The sequence below is a fragment of the Xenopus tropicalis genome, chromosome 8, assembly GCF_000004195.4.
Source record: "Xenopus tropicalis strain Nigerian chromosome 8, UCB_Xtro_10.0, whole genome shotgun sequence".
In the NCBI taxonomy this organism is placed as follows: Eukaryota; Metazoa; Chordata; class Amphibia; order Anura; family Pipidae; genus Xenopus; species Xenopus tropicalis.
The window spans coordinates 2,503,292-2,510,890 of NC_030684.2; the positions used below are offsets into that span (position 1 = coordinate 2,503,292).

The 7,599-nt window shown below is 44.7% G+C and overlaps 2 long non-coding RNA genes across 2 annotated transcripts; one reads left to right on the top strand and one right to left on the bottom strand.

Moving 5' to 3' along the window:
• Nucleotides 1-4,020: 4,020 nt before the first annotated feature.
• LOC116406907 lies at nt 4,021-4,248 on the top strand. Its single transcript, XR_004219869.1, has 2 exons — nt 4,021-4,062; nt 4,176-4,248. It is a non-coding gene; the product is annotated as an uncharacterized LOC116406907 (long non-coding RNA).
• On the bottom strand, nt 4,114-5,721 carry LOC116406906. The gene is made up of 3 exons (XR_004219868.1): nt 5,623-5,721; nt 4,362-4,397; nt 4,114-4,216 (listed from the first exon to the last, which is right to left on the bottom strand). It is a non-coding gene; the product is annotated as an uncharacterized LOC116406906 (long non-coding RNA).
• Between the last annotated feature and the right edge of the window lie 1,878 nt (nt 5,722-7,599).

Consider the following 7,599-nt stretch of genomic DNA (forward strand, 5'->3'; position numbering starts at 1 on the left):
GCGGGCGGGGATTTAGTGGAAGGGGCGGGCGGGGATTTAGCGGAAGTGGTGGTAGAGTGGGGGCCTGGAAGTAAGGGATGGTAGGGCGGGGGCTTTGAAGGAAGGGGTGGGAGGGCATGGGCTTGGAACTAAGGGGTTGCAGGGCGGGGCTTGTGTGGAAGGAAGGGGTGGGAGGGAGGGGACTGGTGTCGAGGAGGGCAACGGAAGGTAGATGTTGGCAGGATACTGCCCTGAACAGTCTTCCAGTCGAGCGCTGAAAAAATAGAGAAACATTTTAGAAATTGTTTAAATAAGATAAAAACTACAGACAAATACTTTAGATATAAAATGCTGGGGCTACAGAATATCCGCTACCTGTAATACCTTTCATTCTTGTATTGCTTACCTGGCGCCAGTTGTTGCCCAGTGGGAAAACCCATTTGGTAAGGGGGATATGTAAGCCAGCGCTACAGCAGCCGTTTGTGCCTCACCCCCCATTGGCCACCAGGGAATCAGCAGTGATATCTGTAGGGCAGATCGTTACTAACAGGAATGTGAAATGGCCACAGAGGCCAGCACATGATACAGTTGGGCTCATTTATCAACACTGGGCAAAACTGCACCTGAGCAGTAACCCATAATAGCTATTACCTTTGTTCAGTCAGATACAGGTAGAACTATGAAAACAAACATCTGATTGGCCACAGTTTATTACCTACCCAGTGCAGAGTGTTGGTAGTTACAACCAAATCTCCTCCTCTTCCACCTCCTCCATGAGGGTGGGGCTTAATTGGAAGAAAGGGGTGGGAGGGAGGGGGCTTGGAACAAAGCGGGGGGCGGGTGGGGGCTTGTGTGGAACGAAGGGGTGGGAGAGTGGGGGCCTGGAACTAAGGGGTGGGAGGGTGGGGCTTGATTGGAAGGAAGGGGTGGGAGGGAGGGGGCTTGGAACAAAGCGGGGGGCGGGTGGGGGCTTGTGTGGAACGAAGGGGTGGGAGAGTGGGGGCCTGGAACTAAGGGGTTGGAGGGTGGGGCTTGATTGGAAGGAAGGGGTGGGAGGGAGGGGGCTTGGAACAAAGCGGGGGGCGGGTGGGGGCTTGTGTGGAACGAAGGGGTGGGAGAGTGGGGGCCTGGAACTAAGGGGTTGGAGGGTGGGACTTGATTGGAAGGAAGGGGTGGGAGGGAGGGGGCTTGGAACAAAGCGGGGGGCGGGTGGGGTCTTGTGTGGAACGAAGGGGTGGGAGAGTGGGGGCCTGGAACTAAGGGGTGGGAGGGTGGGGCTTGAGTCGAATGAAGGGGTGGGAGGGAGGGGACTGGTGTCGAGGAGGGCAAGGGAAGTTAGATCTAGGCAGGATACTGCCCTGATCAATCTTCCGGTCGAGCGCTGAAAAAATAGAGAAACATTTTAGAAATTGTTTAAATAAGATAGAAACTACAGACAAATACTTGTTCTTTAGATATAAAATGCTGGGGCTACAGAATATCCGCAACCTGTGATGGTACCTTTCATTCTTGTATTGGTTACCTGGCGCCAGTGGGAAAACCCATTTGGTAAGGGGGATATGTAAGCCAGCGCTACAGCAGCCGTTTGTGCCTCACCCCCCATTGGCCACCAGGGAATCAGCAGTGATATCTGTAGGGCAGATCGTTACTCACAGGAATGTGAAATGGCCACAGAGGCCAGCACATGATACAGTTGGGCTCATTTATCAACACTGGGCAAAACTGCACCTGGGCAGTAACCCATAGCAACCATATAGCTATTACCTTTGTTCAGTCAGCTACAGGTAGAACCATGAAAGCAAACATCTTATTGGCCACCGTGGATTACTGCCCCAGTGCAGAGTATTGGTAGTTGCCCTTCCCCCCCATAGGAAACATTTAATCAGTGCAGAGAGGTAAATAAACAGCCCCAAACCCAAAATGAAATGAGTCAGGGGCACAAGGAATGTGACACGGGGGCAGTCGTTGGTCGGAGCGCCCACTCGCTCTCTGTTGGAGATTTCAGGCTGGCAGGTGTTAGTGCCAGATTCCTGTCATATCTCCTATTTGTTGTTATATGAACCCAACCCTCGACCTTAAAGTAGAACTGCAACACCCAAATGTATATGTTTGTGCCCATAAATAAGGGGAGACAGCAGAGTTTGGGGGCAGGGTTGATGCTTGTTATGTTTTGCAGTGTCCTTTCTTTTATACCCCTCATTGCTCTGATTGCAGGACTATGTATAGTGAAGCCTTCCTGCATCTTGGCTTTAGTCTGCATGTTCTAGAAGGGCAATGAGAGATGTGGAAGGTCTGAGAGGCTGTAACGGAGGCAAAAAGTGGTGACCCACCGCCCCACTGAGCACTTGTGACATTCAGGTAAGAGTTAAATGGGGCCTACATAAGAGTTTCCATGATGTGGTGGGATTGGGGGCTGCTCGGAGGTTTAAAATGGTCTAATGATATATTGAGAGAAAAAATATTAAATTCAGCTCAAACCTCCTCAAGGTCCTCCTCCTCCTCGCTCAGTTGCTCGTCTGAGCTCTCTTCCTGGCCGGTGTCGTGGCCAGTTTGAAATGGTGACTCCTGGGAAATATAAATACAGTTTTGCAACATTAGTAAGTACAGAGCCCCAGTGGCTCCCTGCTCCCTTATTTGCACATTTGATTGGTGGATTCTAGGCCTGTGCATAAACTCAGGCTGAATATCTTCCCCCTGTACCCCAAAAAGCTTATTGCCGTGCCTGCACCTGGAGCCATTGTGTTGGCTGGAGCTATACTCAGGAGTTTCCCACCAAAATCCACTCTGTTTGCCTGAACCCAAGGCAGCGCAATGGCTCGGGGCGCCGGCAAATCAAGAAGCATTTAGGGACATGGGGTCGGATTCCCAGCCCGTGTTTATCCACAGGCCGAGAATCTACACATGTGGTGGCAGCCTATGAGTTAAATTGTATGAGTGGATGTAATCATAGCAACCAATCACATTTTTTCATTTTCTAATTTATACGAGATAGAAGACCGCTAAGTTACAGATACTGACTGTTAGGTAAATATAATTATTATCCTTTACAGATATTATTCATGAACCCTGTAGCTCAAATAAAAACACATTGGGACCCCTGCAAACTTTTTGCCCCGTACCTCACAGGTGTTGATGGGAGGGTCTCCATGTTGTTCCAAGGGTTCCTGGTTATGAAAGAAAACCTCAGATCAGCAGAGAAGACGATAAAAATAAATCTTTTTCATTCATATGTTATTTTCTGCTTACCTGCTTACCTGCTTACCTTACCTAATGAGCTGGGGCTTAAAAGCTCCCTGCTTTCCCACTAGAGCCTTTTTGAGCTAAAGGTAGGTGCAATAGGCCTTAATACTCAGTCACATTGCTTTCTGGGGGACTTTATTTGAATTGCATCACAGACTCAAAGTCATTAGACAGTGTAGGACTCACGTACAGTGAGGGGCCTTGACGTGGCACGTGAGCTTACATATTTTGGCCAAAGTGTGGTACTAACACCTCATTTTTTGTAAAAATTATTTTTAAAGGCAAACTAAGCGCTGGCAAACTTTCTTTCTCTTTGTGTATATTTAATGGCTTTTTATCGTTTATAGCAGCTGGTCAACTCCAGATTGTGGGTTGGACCGAGCGCTGGCACAATAGTGTGTTTCTAGCAGCTGGTCAACACTACAGCGTGGGTTAGACCGAGCGCTGGCGATTTCTTTCTGTGTTTTGCTTACCTGTGAGTGGCAGGGGCCGGTGTCGGGGCTCTCCTGCCCAATCACTTCTTCATCCTGTTTAAGACAGAAAAAAAGATTGTAAAAAAAATTCTCATGGCTCAAAGTAAAGCAAAGAGTTGTGGGAAAGTCTTATTTGATATAAATATATGAGAAATAGAAGGTGTATGTTGCTGTGTAACACAGGGCATAATAAGGAGGTGGGACAGACTCACCAACGCTGAAGTAGGCGGTGCCTAACAATTTGCCCCCCCAAAGTGAATCTGCATTTGATATTCTCTTAAAATATCTTTCTCTATTGTGACCCTATTATTTTTTCTTACCTGACAGATGTCCTTGTCTAGGATTCCTGGAGTCTCCTGATTAAAAAAAGGTAAGAGAAAGATGTTCCATGTTGTAATAAAGAAGCTAATATACAGTCTTGTATAAAATATAGGGTGATTTTTATTTGCCCCTACTCTCCCCTCTCTTTTGCTTACCCGGCAGTTGTTTATCGCCGGCTCCATTTCCGGCTCTGGGATCTCCTCCTAAGAGAAATAAAGTTACCCGATCAACTTACTATAACTTGTATATACTTGTAGTTTAGTATATAAAAAAGTCCTTGTACAAAACAAATTCACTAAACTTCCAAAAACCAAACCATTTCATGTATGTTTATTTTTTACTACTTACTTGGCAGGTGTTTTTGCCAGGGATTTCTGGTGGTTCCTGGTAAAGAGATAAAAGTCAAGTTATCAAATCAACTCAGCTTTTTAGAAAGAAGTGAAAATCAGTTATATTTAATATTCAGGGACTGGTGTTTTATTATTGAATTATTTATTACTCACGTGGCAAACGGCATTGCCAGATCCAAACGATGGTACCAGCTTAAACCTGGCGCACTTTTTGTCAGTCAAAAAAAGTCATATAAAGTTTTATACGTTCATGGTTTTTAAAAAAAAAACAACAAATTTTTAGAGAAAATACTCCAAACTATCTTAAATGTTTAGAGACAAAAAAAACAAACCGTAAAAAATCGCAAGATTTTCTCAGAAAACCTAAGTACAGGTATTGGACCCCTTATCTGGAAACCCATTATCCATAAAGTTCCGAATTACGGCATGGCCATCTCCATTTTAATCAAATAATTCATATTTTTAAAAATGATTTCCTTTTTCTCTGTAATAATAAAACAGTACCTGTACTTGATCCCAACTAAGATATAATTACCCCTTATTGGGGGCAGAACAGCCCTATTGGGTTTATTTAATGGTTAAATGATTCCCTTTTCCCTGTAATAATAAAACATTATCTGTACTTGATCCCAACTAAGATATAATTACCCCTTATTGGGGCAGAACAGCCCTATTGGGTTTATTTAATGGTTAAATGATTCCCTTTTCTCTGTAATAATAAAACAGTACCTGTACTTGATCCCAACTAAGATATAATTACCCCTTATTGGGGGCAGAACAGCCCTATTGGGTTTATTTCATGGTTAAATGATTCCCTTTTCTCTGTAATAATAAAACAGTACCTGTACTTGATCCCAACTAAGATATAATTACCCCTTATTGGGGGCAGAACAGCCCTATTGGGTTTATTTAATGGTTAAATGATTCCCTTTTCTCTGTAATAATAAAACAGTACCTGTACTTGATCCCAACTAAGATATAATTGATCCTTATTGGAGGCAAAACAATTGTACTTGGTTTAATTACTGTTTAAATAATGTTAGCCATCTTTAGGTAGTAGATCCAAATTACGGAAAGACCCCAGGTCCCGAGCATTCTGGATAATGGGTCCCATACCTGTAAATGGGCCCCTATGTACATAGTGTAGCCTCATCAAGGTTATTGTGCATATAAATCTATAGGCAAGGAAATAACACGGCTTTGATAACACAAGTAATTAGGAAAATGGTGTTTAGGAAATGATGTTGCCCAGTTCTTACCATGGCAGATTCAGGGGTGGGATTATCTGCCCGCTTTCGTTTCCTCTGTAATGAAGAAAAAAAGTTTTATCAGAGAAAATAAATGCACAAATAGGAAAACTATAATGAAATAAATGGAGGAGTGAGTATTGAGTGACACATGAGGGATTTGGTGCAAACACAAGTATGACACTGTGTATCCCCTACACTAAAGCGGAATCAGCACTAGTGATAGTTGGGGGCACAATTAGGCTTTCCACCTTTTGTTATGTCTAATACCGGCCAGGGTGGGGGCATGTTTGCTAATAGGGGCGGAGTAATGATATCCCCGCCCACATCAAGTGAACCTAGCAGTGCAGGGTAGGGAGGCAAGTTGGGGGAGGGAATTGGAGGTGACGGGGTGGATCAGAGGCGATTGGAGGTTGGCTGGGGCCGGAGGACTAATTATTATAAATTTACAAGTACATTGCCGGTACATTTGCTGGCGAGATCCTGTAGAAGTCACTGGGAAGTGTCATAGTGAAACATTCCAACTATTCCAGTCTTAATTTTTTGAGCTTTGCGACCCATTAAAAAATGTTAAAATGATGAATTTTAGGTATTCGTGTTGTTTCGATCTTTGATCACATTTTTAATAAATAGATTTTTTAAAATAAATATGGTAACATCCGCAGTTAGTGAGTTTAGTCGAAGTAGAAAAAAAATGCAAAAAAGACACAAATATGAAATATGCCCCTTAGTCTGAGCTGCGGGCAGTCTATCAGGTCATGTGATTAGGTGTTCCCTTTCCATTTGCCCCTCCATGAAGTTTCCCACAGAATGAAATATGTCCTGTTACAGCAGAAAGAGATGAAGCCCTTACCTTGCCGAAGCAAGAGAAACAGCACTTCAGCCGCTTGAACATGTTGTTTCTATGAAGACAAAATGAAAAACATCACTTTAGCATTTCCCAATACTGTGTTCTATGTACAATTTATTTTTTCATGCGGGCGAGACTTGCTGTAGGAGAAATCATAAACTGGATTTGCTACATTACCTCTCAAATGGAGCTCCAGGTGCTGGAAAAAAAGATGGACCGGGGGGGCCGGCCGGCCGGCCCAGGGCCGGGGAACCCTAAGGGGCCCCCTCAATAGGCGCTGGCTCTCCTCTAGGCTCGTTCACTAAGGGTGGAAAAGGTGAACTGAGGAGAAACCAGAAAAAAAATCAGTATCCAAAAAGGTGGATAAGCGCCGAAGTCGCTAACCAGTCACACACTGTAGCAATCTGTATAGAGACGGGAATAAAAAGGGCAAGTCAGCTTCACGGATAATGCATTTACCCTTTTAAGGTGCAACATTGGATCAGGGGCCCCATTCAAAGTGTTCCCCCCAAATCTCACGCTTACTGACACTCAGGCCGGGATTCCATGTGGTACCTAGGGGGTTAAATTGGTACTAGGGCTAATTTACTAACATAGGTGCCTAAATGCAAGTTGCAGTTGCCAATAGCAACCAATCAGTAATTGGCTGCTACCATTCCCCTAAGGGGCATCACCATCATTTCAGAAGCACTGATTTAGATTTACCCCCTGCAATAGTAAGAAATAGTAAATCAGGCCCTGTGTCCATGGTAAGTGCAAGTACATTCAGTTACACATTAAGGTTGGTACATAAGGGCAGGGCAGATACCCGGGGGCAGAGGGGCAAAACTCTTAGCAGCCTGTCAGTACTGCCCAACCCTGGGTCTGTGTCTCCCAACCAGCGCTGGGAGTAAAGGCGCCTGCAAAGCCCATTTTAGGGGAAAATTCTCCCAATTCACTAAAATCGTTGACAGGAGCAACATCCCCTAGTCTGGGGGGGGGAGTCACCCAACTATTGCCCCTCTTTTTTAGCTAAAATAAGGGTTTTTAGGCAAAACATCTACTACAGGAGAGATGCTTGCTTACCTCTCCCCACAATGGCAACCAATGGACTCTACCAACTGTCACTTTCCTAGAGTGAAGGCAGCTCTCATCATATG